The 18,291-nt window shown below is 48.6% G+C and overlaps 1 long non-coding RNA gene across 1 annotated transcript in view; it reads left to right on the top strand.

Moving 5' to 3' along the window:
* LOC140427439 (uncharacterized) overlaps positions 1-18,026 on the top strand; it is a 93,526-nt gene extending 75,500 nt beyond the window's left edge. The window contains exon 3 of the long non-coding RNA XR_011948489.1: positions 17,220-18,026. This is a non-coding gene — a long non-coding RNA (uncharacterized lncRNA). The remainder of the gene's footprint in view (positions 1-17,219) is intronic.
* Positions 18,027-18,291: the final 265 nt, after the last annotated feature.

Here is an 18,291-nt window from a genome sequence, read left to right as displayed (position 1 = left end):
GTCAAAAAGTCCACAGAGTTCCAGTGGCAACACACACACCAGCTGGAATGGGAGTAGCTCAAACTCAAACTCACCACTGCACCGGTATTGGCGTTTTTTGACAGGTCTCGTGCCACCAAAATCTCGACTGCTGCCAGCCAGTCCGGCATTGGGGCAGTGCTCCTGCAGCGGGATGACATGGCGTCATGGGCCCCAGTTGCCTATGCATCGCAAGCCATGACCCCCACAGAGCAGCGCTACGCGCAGATCGAAAAGGAGTTCCATGATTATGTGTAGGGTCTTCCCCGGTTCACTGTCGAAACTGACCACCGCCCCCTGGTCAGCATCATAAACAAGGACCTGAACGAGATGACCCCTCGCCTCCAGCGCATCCTACTTAAACTCAGGAGGTACGACTTCCAACTGGTCTACACCCCAGGGAAGGAACTCACCGTTGCGGATGCCCTATCCAGAGCAGTGAGCACGCCGCCAGATTCGGAGGGGTTTGTATGTCAGGTCGAGGCGCAGGTGGCCTTCACATCGGCAAATCTGCCAGCTGACGACTCCAGTCTGGCCCGTATTCGCCGAGAGACTGCGGCTGACCCCCTTCTACCATTCGCAACCGTGTTGGTTCGTCTGTGTCTAGAGTACCCAACACTTCACCCTGCACCCCCAATCCAATGGCAAAGCGGAAAAGGGCGTCCACATCGTCAAACGGCTCCTCTGCAAGGCTGCCAATGCAGGATCCGATTTCTACCTCGCCTTGCTGGCCTATCGTTCGGCCCCACTCTCCACGGGCTAGTCGCCAGCCCAGCTGCTCATGGGTTGCACCCTCAGGACCACGGTGCCGTCCATTCACGTCCCAGACCTCGACCACGTTCCGGTCCTTCAGCGGATGCAACAGTCTTGTGCACAACACAAGGCGGCGCATGACGCTCGGGCGACTGATCTCCCTGCTCTGGCGCCAGATGACAACGTCCGCATTCATCTTCCGGAGGGTGGCTGGTCTGCAACTTCTGTGGTTCTTCGGCAGGTGTCTCCCCGCTCGTTCCTGGTTCGTCTGCCAGATGGTTCCATTTGCCGCCTCAATCGGCGAGCCCTTCGTCTCGTTCCACGCTCGCTACGTGATCCTCCACCGGTGCCACGCCCTCCTGTTGTCCCCAACCTGGACTATGTGGAGATTCCGAATACTCTGCATCCTCCTCACTCTGCCGTGACCCAGCCCGTTCCTCAGCCGGTGGCTCCTGACCCACCCTTGAGGCGGTCAACCAGAATTTGTCGCCCACCTCAGAGACTTGACTTATGAGTTTTACGATGTTGGACTCTTTGATCTGTTCTGTTATCCTGTTTCATCGTTCCAGTAGTTTGTATATAATGTTCATTTCGTTGTTGGTGTGACACCCTATTTCTCAGCACCAGGCACCTTCCTGTGTAAATAGATTAGCCTCATGTACATAGTCACGTAAATAACACGCATACACATAGTCAGGTACATTCACTACATGATATTTATTGTCACGCAGGCACATATTCTTTATATAAAAGGGGGGATGTCATAATATACACCAGTATATCATGGTGCAGACACACACACACACTGATGGACATGCAGTGGGACCAATCAGCATACACAACACCGCAGCCAATCACCAGTGAGAGCACACGCACTATAAAGACAGGGAACAGGAGAGTTCCCGCTCATTCTGGTAGAAGCCAGCTCGCAGCACAGAGCTCACAGCCTGCAACACAGACATTCACCATGTGCTGAGTGCATCACCTGGTTAGGACTAGGCAAGGGTCAACAGTTAAAGCTGGTATTGCATTTACTCACCGTTCAAGTATGTTAATATAGTTAACCTTATAATAAAATAGAGTTGTACCACTTCCAGTGTTGGTGACCTGTTTGTGATCCAGAACACCCAACACATCAACTGTAACATTATATTCTGCAGTCTCTCCTTCCTTCCCTATGTACGGTATGCATTGTTTGTCCAGCATGTAAAAACAATACTTTTCACTGTATACTAATACATGTGACAATAAGAAATCAAATCAAATCAAAAAAACAATAATAATAACACGTGCAGGGGAATACCATCAGCTTCAAGTTTCCCACCTAATCACACACCAACCCAACTTGGACATCTACCATTGTTCCTGACTCTGTCTCCTATTTTAACAGAGATAATTGTCTGTATAAAACCCATCAATAATACCAATTGTTGTTTCTTGCTTTCATAAATTATTTTTGAAGGAGGATAAAAAGTTTAATTCATTGGCAAAAGGGTTAGTTATTTTGTTTAGACAGAACTTGAAAATTCACGGACAGACGTTGTATAATCATTTGAAGTTGGATCCAAAACATTAAATTATGACCTGTTACGTATCAGCTGTTTGTAGTGCATGCATGATAAGGGTTTTAAAATCTGGTATTGATCCTCAGACAGAGGATGTTATCTTGCTAAAGGTGAAGATATTCATTTTATCATTTGAATACATTAAAAAACTTATAGTTCACTGTGAAGAATGTGTCAGTCAGTTAATTTTAATAAGCTTTTTGCCTTGAAGTTTATATAAAAAAGATGGCCAAGATTAGAACAAATATATTAGGTGCTGGAAGCAAAATATCACACAATTCTTTACTAAGGCCTGCTAAAAGTTACTAATTATGCTCCTTAACTTCATTCAACCTTTATTCTCAATGGAATTTCAAAACACGGGCAACCATACTTGCTCAGTTTTCATAGAATAATAGAATCATAGAATTTACAGTGCAGGAGGCTATCCGGCCCATCTAATCTGCACCGGCCCTTGGAAAGAGCACCCTACCCAAGCCCACACCTCCACCCTCTCTCTGTAACCCAGTACCCCCACCCAACCTTTTTTTGGAAACTAAGGGCAATTTAGCATGGCCAATCCACCTAACCTGCACATCTTTGGACTGTGGGAGGAAACTGGAGCACCCGGAGGAATCCAACGCAGACAAGGGGAGAATGTGCAGACTCCGCACAGACAGTGACCCAAGCCGGGAATTGAACTTGGGACCCTGGAGCTGTGAAGCAACTGTGCTAACCACTGTGCTACCGTGCTGCCCTATTGTTATATTAATCTGTCTATTGTTATATTAATATCCTTCAATATTTCTTGAATCGGCTTCATTCTGTGTCTGAGATGGAAAGCAGGCCAATTAGAGTATGCATGTAGGCAATGCACTGAGGCCTCAGAAATTGTGAGCTTATGACCTGAAATTTCGGCCCTGGATCAGGAGTGCAGTTGGGGCAAATCCTGGCTCTGTAAACCCTACCTGGAAAACAGCTCTCAGGAACTCCTCTGTTCCATTCTCAGTGAAATAGGAGTGGGGGCAGCACAGAGACTGGTGGGTGATGTGGTAAGCTGTGTAAAAGGGCTGTTATGGTGCTCCAGCCCAGCTGTGAAAAAAAGAATGAAACAAACACAAGCCCCCCAGCCCTCACCCCTCACAACCGCTTACCCCCCCATACACTTTCTATGCCCCATTCATGCCAATCCATTCCACCCATGCCCCCTCCCATCCTCATGGCCTCTCATACATTCCATGCTAACATATGCCCCTTCACCCACCTCCATGGCCTCTCAGAACCCCAATGAAAATTTAGTGCCATCTCATGCCAACCCATGCACCACACCCACCACCCTTTGTCCTTACAGTCGCCATGCCATCACACCCAGTATCCACCATGGGCAGGCTCAGGACCTATGCTGAAATTCAATAATGTTCTTAAGTGTCTATTGATGAATTCATTTTTTTTAAATAAAAGAACTCGCATTGATAAAAACACATTCAGTACATTTACATCCCTTCAAATATTTAATTCTGCATATTAATAAGTATTTGTATTCATAATCCCATTTCAAAGACCTCATATGCACTTGGAGCTGTAAATCAAACTGTGAACTGACGAACGCCCGACTGTGTTAATTATCGGTTGCAAAATCAATCATGCACCACTAATCCTCCAATTTCTTATTAATTTTCCACTTAAGGGGCAATTTAGTGTGGCCAATCCAGCTTCCCTGCACATCTTTGGGTTTTGGAGGTGAGACCCATGCAGAAACGGGGAGAATATGCAGACGCCACACAGACAGTGACGTGGGGCCAGGATCGAACCCGGGTCCTCAGTGCTTTGAGGCAGCAGTGCTACCGTTGTGCCACCATGCTGCCCCTAATCCTATAAATTTAACATCTGAGGCTGATGTCAACAGGCAGAATGAAGTGACAAGTACTGGCATTCTTTTTAAATGGGGCCACTGTCATACTGAACAGAACGGACTACTGCAAAGAAGTATACCGACAACTGAACAACCAAGAACACTACAGACAGTTACCCGCAGATCCGACCAAGGAACACATCCGCCAACTTAACAGACTGATCAAGACCTTGGATCCAGATCTTCAGAGCACCCTACGTGCTCTCATCCCACGTACTCCCCGCATTGGAGATCTCTACTGCCTCCTGAAAATACATAAGGCCAACACACCAGGCCGCCCTATCGTTTCAGGCAATGGAACCCTGTGTGAGAACCTCTCTGGCTTCATCGAGGGCATCTTGAAACCCATCGTACAAGGTACGCCCAGCTTCTGTCGCAACACGACGGACTTCCTACAGAAACTCAGCACCCATGGGCCAGTTGAACTAGGAACATTCCTCGTCACAGTGGACGTCTCGGCACTCTACACCAGCATCCCCCATGACGGCGACAGTGCTGCAACAGCCTCAGTACTCAACACCGACAACTGCCAATCTCTAGACGCAATTCTACAACTCATCCGCTTCATTCTGGATCACAACGTCTTCACCTTCGACAACAAGTTCTTCATCCAGACGCACGGAACAGCCATGGGGACCAAATTCGCACCCCAATACGCCAACATCTTCATGCACAAGTTTAAACAGGACCTGCTCACCGCACAGGACCTTCAACCGACGTTATACACCAGATACATCGATGACATTTTTTTCCTTTGGACCCACGGCGAAGAATCACTGAAACGACTACACGATGACATTAATAAGTTCCATCCAACCATCAGACTCACCATGAACTACTCTCCAAAATCAGTTGCATTCTTGGACACACTCGTCTCCATCAAGGACGGTCACCTCAGCACTTCGCTTTACCGCAAACCCACGGATAACCTCACGATGCTCCACTTCTCCAGCTTCCACCCTAAACACATTAAAGAAGCCATCCCCTATGGACAAGCTCTCCGCATACACAGGATCTGCTCAGACGAGGAGGAGCGTAACAGATATCTACAGACCTTGAAAGATGCCCTCGTATGAACGGGATATGGCACTCGACTCATCGATCGACAGTTCCAACGCGCCACAGCGAAAAACGCACCAACCTCCTCAGAAGACAAACATGGGACACAACCAACAGAATACCCTTCGTCGTCCAGTACTTCCCCGGAGCGGAGAAACTACGACATCTTCTTCACAGCCTTCAACACGTCATCGATGAAGATGAACATCTTGCCAAGGTCATCCCCACACCCCCACTACTTGCCTTCAAACAACCGCGCAACCTCAAACAAACAATTGTTTGCATCAAACTACCCAGTCTTCAGAACAGTGACCATGACACCACACAACCCTGCCATGGCAATCTCTGCAAGTCGTGCCAGATCATCGACATGGAAACCACCATTACACGTGAGAACACCACCCACCAGGTACGCGGTACATACTCGTGCGACTCGGCCAACGTTGTCTACCTCATACGCTGCAGGAAAGGATGTCCCGAAGCGTGGTACATTGGCGAGACCATGCAGACGCTGCGACAACGAATGAACGGACACCGCGCGACAATCACCAGGCAGGAATGTTCCCTTCCAGTCGGGGAACACTTCAGCAGTCAAGGGCATTCAGCCTCTGATCTCCGGGTAAGCGTTCTCCAAGGCGGCCTTCAGGACGCGCGACAACGCAGAATCGCCGAGCAGAAACTTATAGCCAAGTTCCGCACACATGAGTGCGGCCTCAACCGGGACCTGGGATTCATGTCGCATTACATTCAACCCCACCTTCTGGCCTGCAAAATCCTACCAACTGTCCTGGCTTGACACAACTCACACCTCTTTAACCTGGGGTTACCCCATCTCTGGATCTGTAAAGATTTAATCACCTGCTAATGCTCGCATTCCAAGCATTGTTTGGCATCTTTGAATTAGTCTATATATGTGTTTCTGGAACAGACCTCTTCATTCACCTGAGGAAGGAGCAGCGCTCCGAAAGCTAGTGACATCGAAACAAACCTGTTGGACTTTAACCTGGTGTTGTAAGACTTCGTACTGTGCTCACCCCAGTCCAACGCCGGCATCTCCACATCATTCTTTTTAAAAACTGTCGACAGTTTTTTTTCAAATATTTAAAGCTCATTAGATTTAAGTCTCTTGCCAATTTTACAGTTCCCATTGACAATTCAATTTGTCCGTTCCCCATTGGCAGTTCAAATGAACTTATCAACTTTATATGCATATACACATCTACCTTTAACCATCCCAAAGGGCACCCCTACCTCTCACAAAACTGTCCTGGGACTTGTCCAAAAGGATACCTAGATCTCCCAAAGAATATCCTGGGTGGGATTCTCCCATCTCGCAGCAGAATGTCCACGCCGTCGCAAACGCCGTCGCGTTTTATGACAGCGTGAATGGCCGCTGCCAGGACTAATTCTGGCCCCTACATCCCTGAGCATCAGCTTGGTTCTGTCACAAGTGAAATAACTCTTTGCTTCAACATAGAGAAAATAGGGTAAGGACCTTCGCTGAGTGTTAACTTTGTTGCAGAATGCAGAGTGATGGGGTACGCTGTCTTCAGCTCTCCTAGTTATGTGATCAGCTGTGGAAATTCAGCTCTGCAGTTTTTTGGGTTGATTTTCTCAGCTTTCCAGTTCCTCTACTCTGCAGATCAGGGGCAAAATTCTCCGGTATCGGCGCGATGTCCGCCGACCGGCGCCAAAAACGGCGCAAATCAGTCCGGCATCGCGCCGCCCCAAAGGTGCGGAATCCTCCGCATCTTGGGGGGCCGAGCCCTAACATTGAGAGGCTAGGCCCGCGCCGGACTGATTTCTGCCCCGCCAGCTGGCGGAAAAGGCTTTTGGTGCCCCGCCAGCTGACGCGGAAATTACATTGCCGGGCGGCGCATGCGCGGGAGCGTTAGCGGCCGCTCACGGCATCCCCGCGAATGCGCTATGGAGGGAGTCTCTTCCGCCTCCGCCATGGTGGAGACCGTGGCGAAGGCGGAAGGAAAAGAGTGCCCCCACGGCACAGGCCCGCCCGCAGATCGTTGGGCCCCGATCGTGGGCCAGGCCACCATGGGGGCACCCCCCGGGGCCAGATCGCCCCGCGCCCCCCCCAGGACCCCGGAGCCCGCCCGCGCCGCCTTGTCCCGCCGGTAAGAGAGGTGGTTTAATCCACGCCGGCGGGACAGGCATTCTAGCAGCGGGACTTCGGCCCATTCGGGCCGGAGAATCGCGGGGTGGGGGGGGGCCGCCAACCGGCGCGGCGCGATTCCCGCCCCCGCCGAATCTCCGGTGCCGGAGAATTCGGCAACCGGCTGGGGCGGGATTCACGCCAGCCCTCGGCAATTCTCCGACCCAGCGGGGGGTCGGAGAATCTTGCCCCAGATGTAAGTCAGTACAGGCTTTCCAGCTTCAGACTGAACAGCACTGGTTCAATATCACATATGAAGTACTTTAGATGGGTCAGTTTTTGTCCAATGTGTGCAGGAGGGTTTCCTGACACAGTATGTAGATAGGCCAACAAGAGGCGAGGCCACATTGGATTTGGTACTGGGTAATGAACTAGGCCAGGTGTTAGATTTGGAGGTAGGTGAACACTTTGGTGATAGTGACCACAATTCGGTTATGTTTACTTTAGCGATGGAAAGGGATAGGTATATACCGCAGGGCAAGAGTTATAGCTGGAGGAAAGGCAATTATGATGCGATTAGGCAAGACTTAGGATGCATAGGATGGGGAAGGAAACTGCAGGTGATGGGCACAATTGAAATGTGGAGCTTGTTCAAGGATCAGCTACTGCGTGTCCTTGATAAGTATGTACCTGTCAGGCAGGGAGGAAGTGGTCGAGCGAGGGAACCGTGGTTTACTAAAGTAGTTGAATCACTTGTCAAGAGGAAGAAGGAGGCTTATGTAAAGATGAGACGTGAAGGTTCAGTTAGGGCGCTTGAGAGTTACAAGTTAGCCAGGACGGACCTAAAGAGAGAGCTAAGAAGAGCCAGGAGGGGACATGAGAAGTCCTTGGCAGGTAGGATCAAGGAAAACCCTAAAGCTTTCTATAGGTATGTCAGGAATAAAAGAATGACTAGGGTAAGAGTAGGGCCGGGCCAGTCAAGGACAGTAGTGGGAAGTTGTGCGTGGAGTCCGAGGAGATAGGAGAGGTGCTAAATGAATATTTTTCATCAGTATTCACACAGGAAAAAGACCACTGGGTTAGGTGGTTGAAAACAATGGTGTTACGAGTAGAAATATACAAGTAAAAGTCAGATGAATGGAACGTTCAGCGAGTGGTTGGGAATATTGTTGGGCTGGGGAAGGTTACAGGGTTAGAGTGAATGAAGGTGTGGTAGTCAGTATTAGAGGTATTACGGTACTCGTAATTCCAGAAGACCATCCACGCATCAGAAATCCGCCATTCCTCAGTTGAATATGAGGTCCAGGCCATAGTAGAAGCTGTGCGGCATTTGTGGCATTACCTGGCCGGCAGGAGATTCACTCTCCTCACTGACCAACGGTCGGTTGCTTTCATGTTCGATAATGCACAGCGGGGCAAGATAAAAACGACAAGATCTTACGGTGGAAGATCAAACTCTCCACCTACAACTATGAGATTGTGTATCGTCCCGGGAAGCTAAACGAGCCTCCTGATGCCCTATCTCGCGGTACATGTGCCAACGCACAAGTGGACCGCCTCCGAGCTCTCCACGAGGACCTCTGCCACCCGGGGGTCACTCGATTCTTCCATTTCATCAAGACCCGCAACTTGCCCTACTGCATCGGGGAGGTCAGGACAGCCACCAGGAACTGCCAAATCTGCGCGGAGTGCAAGCCGCACTTTTAAAGGCCAGAGAAAGCGCACCTGATAAAGGCTTCCCGTCCCTTTGAACGCCTCAGCATTGTCTTCAAAGGCCCCCTCCCCTCCACCGACCGCAACACGTACTTCCTGAATGTGATTGACAAGTACTCCCGGTTCCTATTCGCCATCCCCTGCCCCGACATGACCGCAGCCACTGTCATAAAAGCCCTCCACAGTATTTTTACGCTGTTCGGTTTCCCCGCCTACATACACAGCGATAGGGGGTGCTCCTTTATGAGAGACGAATTGTGTTAATTCTTACTCACCAAGGGCATCGCCTCGAGCAGAATGACCAGTTACAACCCCTGGGGAAATGGACAGGTAGAGAGGGAGAACGGAATGGTCTGGAAGACCGTCCTACTGGCCCTACGGTCCAGGAATCTCCCAGTCTCCCGCTGGCAGGAGGTCCTCCCGGATGCCTTCCACTCCATCCGGTTACTGCTGTGTACCACGACCAACCAAACACCTCACGAATGTCTCCTTGTCTTCCCTAGGAAGTCCTCCTCTGGGACCTCGCTCCCGACCTGGCTGGCAGCTCCTGGACCCACCCTGCTCCGCAAACACGTGCGGGCGCACAAATCGGACCCATTGGTCGAGAGGGTCCAGCTCCTCGTGGCGTACCCCGACGGCCGACAGGATACGGTCTCCCTATGGGACCTGGCGCCCGCTGGATCCCCACACACCCCCCCACCACCAGTCCCACCCTCCCTCCCACCGGCGCACCCCACTGCCGCTCCCTTCCCAGATGGATCAGTCCCGTCGAGGGGTGATGAAGCAGCTTCCGAAGAAGCCAAAGCCACGCTCCTGGAGCCACAGACGCCCGAGCCGCCGCCTGCATCACCACCAAAGCTACGACAATCGCAGAGGACGACCAGGGCCCCCGAATGACTAATTACTTCATTCTGAAATGTAAATAAATTTTGTAAATAGTTGCGATGTAACGAGGTGAAACACTATATGTAGGTATACCAGGTACCTTCATAACCTTAACTTCTACCACTCTGTAATGCAAGGCCACCACCCCCCACGGAGCCACCACCCCCGCCGGACTTTTTTTTAATCAGGGGGTGAATGTGGTAGTCAGTATTAGAGGTATTACGGTACTCTGTAATTCCGGAAGACCATTGGTGTAGAAGGTACTCTGTTCTCATTGGTTAAGCCTGTCTGCTGGCTCCGCCCAGCAAGGCGGGGTATAAGAGCCCGTGTCGCCCCAGCAGCTGCCTTCTGTACCTGCGCTGCTTGGGGAAACATCTAGTGTAATAAAGCCTTCAATTGTCTCCAATCTCGCTTCTGGAGTTATTGATCGAGCATCAGAAGGTATGGAGTAATTTAAACACAAGGATGGTAAACCCCCAACCGTAGTATCCTCTGTTGCGATATCCAGAATCTGCTCAATGGCCACTTCAACCCTCCAGCTAAGGCTGAACTTGACCACCCAGAGGCGTCTCCATTAAAAGGAAAATGCCTTTATCGTCCAACTAGTAACACCAGCATATGAAGCCATACCTAATTAAGTTCACTCGTATCACCAGGTCTGCATTCATGGAAGTATGCATAACCAGCTTTTATGGGCTATTATTTGCAAACTTATCAAGTATTCTGCATCAGCATGTGAAACACAATCCAACAAGGTTGGATATTTGAGATGAATAAATGTTCAAGGTTTCTCTTGCAACATAATAGAAACACTGACTATTTAAATTTTTATATATTTAAAGTCGTGGAATATTTAAACATCTAAAAATGTTGCACCAGCCCATTTCTTCACTCTTCGCAGCATACCTGCCAAGCATGGCAGCACGGTGGTTAGCACTGCTGTCTCACAGCACTAGGAACCCGTGTTCTATTCCGATCTTAGTTGACTGTCTGTGTGGAGTTTGTATGTTCTCCACATGTCTGCGTAGGTTTCCTCCGGGTGCTCGGTTGCCTATCACAGTCCAAAGATGCGCAGGTTAGGTGGATTGGCCATGATAAATTGCCCCATTGGTGTCCCTTGGGTTAGATGGGGTTAGTCCTAGGTAGAGTACTCTTTCAGAGGGTTGGTGCAGACTTAATGGGCCAAACTACCTCATTCTGCACTGTAGGGATTCTATGAATACCTGCCTCACAGTGCCAGCGATCCTGATTCGATTCCGGCCTTGGATGACTATTGTGTGGAGTTTGAATGTTCCCCTCTGAATGCATGGGTTTCCTCCAGGTGCTCCGGTTTCCTCACACTGTCCAAAGGCATGCAGGTTAGGTGAATTGGCCATGATCAATGCACGGGGTTGTGGGGATAGGGTGGTGGAGAGGGCCTATTTCGGAGTGTCGGTGCAAACTCGATGGGCTAAATGGCCACTTTCTGTACTGAATGGGGTCTATGGAATTTGTGAATTAGGAAATATAGGGCTGGTTTAGCTCAGTGTGCTAAACAGCTGGTTTGTGATGCAGAATAAGGCTAGCAGCGCGGGTTCAATTCCCATACCAGCTTACCCGAACAGGCGCCGGAATGTTGCGACTAGAGGCTTTTCACAGTAATTTCATACTTGTGACAATAAAAGTATATATTATAAGGGACATTTTGGGTTAGCCAAATACATCATTTACTGCAATATTCTCACGGCTTACTACTGGGATTAAAATAGTGAATAGAAAACGCTATGTTATGACCTCTACAACTCATGAAGTTGACCTGTTCAAATTGGTCAGAAACAGAAGACAATCAGTCGGAAAAAAAGAAAGTTTTTCAGGATGCTAATCTCTATTTGGGCCCTATTTAATGGAATAATGTCACCTTGACATGTTTGAGAGCTAATTTTATAATTTTACACAAATTAAGCCACCCTTCAAATATTTACATTGACAGGCTTTGTAATGACATCCTATCTTGTTCTTTTGTGTTCACAATGACAAATCTACCCTGCACTTCTCCCCTCCTCGATCTTCAGTAATAGTTTCCAAACTGAGAAGTATAAATTGGCTGATTCACATTTAAATGCATGCAAATATTTAAATAGAACATGAAGATAATGATGTAATTTGTTACTATCAACACAGAGAATTATCACTGGTAACTGAACGTAAATTTGCCTATTCTCAAATATCCTAAGCTGATAATTCCAGATTCTACAAGATGAAGCTTGTTATGATCTTCTGAGCAAGTTAAAGTGAAGCCCTACTTTTGACCAAATGACGCTTGTGCAAGCTCAGTTTTTCACCTGTGCTGAAACCTGTTGAGATTCAAGCCACTGTGCTGAACTGCTGGCTTCTATCACTCAGGTCTCATGTAACAAATGGTAACAACAAAGATGAATGTGCTAGATACATTAAAACTGGTCGCTGAGAAGGCTTGCCTTGTAGCTTACATTTTCCTGCCTACCGGCTTGAGTGAATCAACCACTTTTATGTTCATCATAGCTGTCGGTTGCATGAGACTCATGTAATGGGAGCTTGTGGCACAAATGGAACACCAACACAATATAATAGTGGCTTGACTTGTCATCAGTGCTGTTATGAAGGCTCTGAGTTGTAAGGAGAGGCTGGATCGGCTGGGACTTTGTTCCCTGGAGCGTAGGAGGCTTAGGGGTGATCTTATAGAGGTCCAGAAAATATTGAGAAACATCGATAAGGTAGTTACTAGTATCATGTATTTGCTTTGTTTGCTTTTTTTGGCCTCTTGTTCCGCACTGTAACCAATCACTGTTTTGTCAATGTACTATTTGTTAATGTTCTCTGTTGATTATTCTTGTGTCTACTATGTACATTGCTCGGCCGCAGAAAAATACTTTTCACTGTACTTCGATACATGTGACAATAAATCAAACCAAATCAAATCAAATCAAAGGGGCTGGTTTAGCACAGTGGGCTAAATAGCTGGCTTGTAAAGCAGACCAAGGCCAGCAGCGCGGGTACCAGCCTTCCCGTACCAGCCTTCCCGAACAGGTGCCGGAATGTGGCGACTAGGGGCTTTTCACAGTAACTTCATTGAAGCCTACTTGTGACAATAAGCGATTTTCATTTCATTTCAAATAGTCAATATCTTTTTCCAAAGATAGAGAAGTCTAGAACTAGAGGGTATAGGATTAAGGTGAGAGGGGAGAGATACAAAAGAGACCAGAGGGGAAATTTCTTCACACAGAGGGTTGTGAGCATCTAGAACGGGCTGCCAGAGGAAGGAGCTGTGCTTCGAAAGCTAGTGATTCGAAACAAACCTGTTGGACTTTAACCTGGTGTTGTAAGACTTCTTACTGGGCTGTCAGGGGCAGTGGTAGAGACAGGTATGATTTTGTCTTTTAAAAAGCAGTTAGACAGTTACATGGGCAGGGTGTAAAGAAGGATAGGGGGCCAAATGCGGGCAAGTGGGACTAGCTTCGTGATAGAAACTGGGTGGCATGGACAAACTGGGCCAAAGGGCCTATTTCCATGCTGTAAACATTTATGACTTTTGGCTCTCCTCATTCAGAGAGAGATGCGACATAAGTGTAGCTGCAGCATATTTTTGTGTCTTGTTACAGAGGTGGTTTAGTTAAGGAGAAGGAACATGAGCCAGATTCTGATATAGGTGAGCCATGTGGCACAAAACATAACATTTTAGCAATGCCCAAAGTGCTTTACTGCTAATGAAGTACTTTTTGAAGCATAGTCACTTATAATGTATGAAAACAAGGCAGTCAATTTGTACACAGCAACGTTCCACAAATAGTCATGTGATAAATTAGTAATAATAATAACCTTTTATTGTCACAAGTATGAAGTTACTGTGAAAAGTCCATAGTCGCCACATTCCGGCGCCTGTTCGGGTTAGCTGGTACAGGAATTGAACCCGTGCTGCTGGCCTTGTTCTGCATCACAAACCAGCTGTCTAGCCCACTGAGCTAAACCAGCTCTGTTTAGTTATAGTTATGAAGGGATCATAACCAGTAGAGGCTTGAAGGGGCTGTTCCTGTGCTGTACTTTTCTTTGTTCTTTGTTTGTTTTACTGCACTGAAGTACCAGTGTATGCTCAAGCCTCATGAACCCATGACCGACTTACTCAGGCAAGAATGCTGATGACCAGAGCTGGCACCCTGAGAGGAACATCTGCCCTTTAGAACAGTGGTCATCCTGCTTTTTGCGCATCATTGCTTTTATCTATTTGCTGCTGCATTTTCCCATGATGTGGAGATGCCGGCGTTGGACTGGGGTGCGCACAGTAAGAAGTCTTACAACACCAGGTTAAGGTCCAACAGGTTTGTTTCGATGTCACTAGCTTTCAGAGCGCTGCTCCTTCCTCAGGTGAATGAACCTGGTGTTCATTCACCTGAGGAAGGAGCAACGCTCCGAAAGCTAGTGACATCGAAACAAACCTGTTGGACTTTAACCTGGTGTTGTAAGACTTCTTACTGTGCATTTTCCCAATAATACTCCTTTTGCGCAGACCTCCAGCATCATTGAGAAAAAAAGCTTCAAAACCCCAGCTCACCTGCTGCTCAGTATGGACACTCCCTCGGGCTAATTAATGCATATCATCGCTCAGTCAGTGGCAAAGGAAATCTTTCCAGTCAGTGGCTGCCAAATGAAAGCTAATTTCTTTCTCAATGTCTTTCAAGACATTGTGGTTTGGTGTTTCAAGATGTGAAGATTTGGGCTTTTCACGCCGGCCATATTGATAAGGTATCAAACAAACAATAATCAATAAGAAAAGACCCTATGCATCATTCAGCCTGTCTCACACAATTATGATGCTTTGTTTATCACCATATATTGATGCTGCATCTTCCCAAAATCATGTGAACTTCTCGGAGAGATAAAACACCAGGCCAAAATCCAGGCCACTTTGGGAGGAAAGCAAATACATGGAGCGGGATTCTCCACTCCCACGCCGAAGTGGCCGCGCCATCGTGAACGGCGTCGAGGTTCACGACGGTGTGGAATGGCCCCGGTCCCGACCGATTCAAGCCCTGACAATAGGCCAGTATCGGGGCCGCGTCATCTACATGCGCCAGGCATTGTCGCCCACGTAAAAGCGGCGCCGTATAGATGACGCGGCCAGCGCCGCATAACGGACGCCAACCCGCGCATGCGTGGTTGCCGTCCTCTCTAAGTCCGCCCCGCAAGAAGATGGGGGACGGATCTTGCGGGGCCGCGGAAGGAAGGAGGTCCTTCTTCAGAGAGGACGGCCCGACGATCGGTGGGCACCGATCGCGGGCCACTCCACATTCCAGGTGAAGCCCGGTGCAGGATTCCCCCCTCGCCCCCCACAGGCCGCCCCCCCAGCGTTCACGCACCGCCCACGACTGCAGCGACCAGGTGTGGATGGCGCCGGGGGGAACCCGCCGTTTTGGCCTGGCCGCTCGGCCCATCCGGGCCTCAGAATAGCGGGGGTGCCTGAGAATCGCCATTTTCGGTGTCTCCGGCGATTCTCCGGCCTGCGGCCCTCAAAACTTGACCAGGCCGTTCCCGCCGCTTGGGAGAATCGCGGGAGGGCGTCGGACCGGCGTCCCCGGAAATTTTGGCGGCCCAGGCGATTCTCCCAACCAGCGCGGGAGTGGAGAATCGCGCCCATGGAATTTGCTCTCTAACCTCCCCTCAGGCAATCAAACTTGTCAAAAAATCATTCCAGCCATGACAGTGACGCACAGTACCTACCTGTTGTATGAAGTAATCTCCGCTCCAGCCAGAAACAGGTCTAGCTCTCATTTAAAGCTTGAGACTGTTGGAGACATTAAATTGGCACACTTTAGTCAAATGCACTCGTTCACAGGAGGCCGAACTTTCTCCTAAATTGTTCTTATGACCTAATGCAGTGAAATGCTACATTAACTCTTTGTCTACTCTCTTGCTTGTTGCACATTGCCTGGGATAGGAATGTCCCTCTCAGCCCCCCTAATTGAAAACTTCTTCCATAAATCTCCTCTTTAAGGCTTAGTTTGGGTACTTGACCTTGGATGCATCTCCAAGCTGTGCACTGTAGTCACTCACAACCATGTTCAAAGATAATGCAGGTAAGTGAACCCAGTAATTCCAGACTCTGACCTGGACCCCATTCAACTACAGTAAAATATTCAAGGCTCACAGCTCAGTACAGCTAGGTATTCTTTGAACTGTTTATTGTACCACAATATCCAAATGTCAGAACACTGCGCCCTCCGATTTCAATCAGTACACAAATACACTGTTCTCTTTAACTCCCCTTAATTTCAAATACCCTGACGACACTTAGGGAAGTCTGTCCCATCTGTATGGGCGGTCAACCCTGTCTGTGATTATCCTAGCAAGTAGCCCCCTCTCTTTAAATTCATAATTCTTATACAAGAAACACACACATGACAATGTTTGATGCACCCCTCTACCCTTTTGATTAACATCTTATATAACATTGAATAGTACAGAACTTTATTATTGCTGAAAAAAGAGACATGTCAAAGTTTTTCATCTTGCACTCAACAGCACACTTCTACCAATATAAGTGGAAAACAACAATTTATATTGAATGAGAAGAGAATGCTGATTGGTTGACAAGTGGATTCTGATTGGTAGAGGGATTGCCATGGAGAATGCACTAGTTATTAGTGATTGACAATTAACTGCCAAGCAGTATTTGAAATTTAAACTGGGCTGTTTGTCTCTGATTGGTCAAGGCATTGCCCTGAGGAATCAGTCAGCCAGTGGCTGTCACTTATTTTGTTTAGACGAAGCAGGCGCAATGTGTGTAGGTGTTCTTTTTGTCCGCAACGAACAAGCTCATGGAGGAGAGTCGGATGACCCTGCGCCCCGGCCCGGGAAGGAGGCTGCCAGCCACCGCTTTTCACTGTGCCTGGGCGCAGGTGGCAGAGGCGGTGAGCACCGTGGTTAACACTGTCCAGACCGGACAGCAGAGCCGCAAAAAACTGCACAACCTCCTGAGGGCAGCCAGGGTGAGTAGGCAACACTGTACCCCTCACACCAACCCGCGTACCCACACACCCATAACCCTACCAACCCCCCAACCCGGAGGGCGGGCGAACCCCCACCCTGCAACACATGTCGGCACCTATACCAGCTGCCATGGCCGGGTGCCCTGGTCACTGTGGCCACCTGCTACCCACACCATGGGTTGCATGCGTCGGACTGTCTAACACTGTCGTTTTCTGTTTGCACCCCCCAGGAGAAGGTTGCCCATGACCGCCAAGAGCGGGAGAAGACCGGAGGGGGACTGCTGGGCCTGTGGCCCCTAATCATGGCTGAGCCCCGGAGGAAAAGGAGGTTGCCGAGGTGGAGTTCGGCCGCGGGCGAAGAAGTGACCGAGTTGCAATTCCCCGTGTTACGTGCATGTCATGGGGGCGTCTCTTTAAGCAATATGTTCTTATCAAATGGCTTCAGTGATGTCATTGTGTGGGTGGAGCTGGACTGTGGCTCTGGGTTTTATTTTCTTTTTGAGATGGGAGCTGGCAGTGGCTCTGAGTTTTACTTTCGTTCACACAGTGGGAAGCTGGATTTAGACAAAGAAGGTTTCTCTTGTCTCTCTCTCTCTCTCTGCATGTTAAAAGGTGCCCAGATCACTTGATAATTTAAAAGTAATAACTGTTTCCTGGAAATAATTCAAACCTACTGTTTTGGTAAAAGTTTTTTCTGGTTTATTGGTTGTTGTTATGAAATTGAAACAGTTGAAAGGGAATTAATTAAGGGTTATATATGTAGAGAACTGTAGCTGTGTGGGATATTTATGTTTGTAGTTGAAAAAAATGCTTACTGTGTGTGTTTATAAAAATGTTAACTGAATTCGTAGAATACACTTTGTTTTTGATTAGAAGTGCTTAAGGCCTTGTTGAGTAACACCTGAAAGGTAGACCCTTGTGCTCTTCATAACCAAAATCTATATACAGTGGTGGATCAGGTGAACTCCATGATATACTTTGGAGTTTTCTGAACCCTGGCCCATAACATGTGTCAAAGCCCCCCAACACCATTCCCCCACCACCGTCACCCTCACACGACTCTCACCCCCCACCATCCTCACCCCCATACTACCTCACCCCCCCACCACCCTCACCTCCACATCACTTCCACCCTGACACCTCCCTCACCCCCACCACCCGCACTCCCCCCCGCGGTCTAATTATGTGTCTTGTTTTGTGTCTTGCTGGACCTGCTCATCTGGCTGTCATAATATACACCAGTATATCATGGTGCAGACACACACACTGATGGACACACAGCAAGACCAATCAACACACACA

Source organism: Scyliorhinus torazame, chromosome 7, assembly GCF_047496885.1.
Source record: "Scyliorhinus torazame isolate Kashiwa2021f chromosome 7, sScyTor2.1, whole genome shotgun sequence".
NCBI lineage: Eukaryota > Metazoa > Chordata > Chondrichthyes > Carcharhiniformes > Scyliorhinidae > Scyliorhinus > Scyliorhinus torazame.
This window is presented reverse-complemented; position numbering and strand designations above follow the sequence as displayed.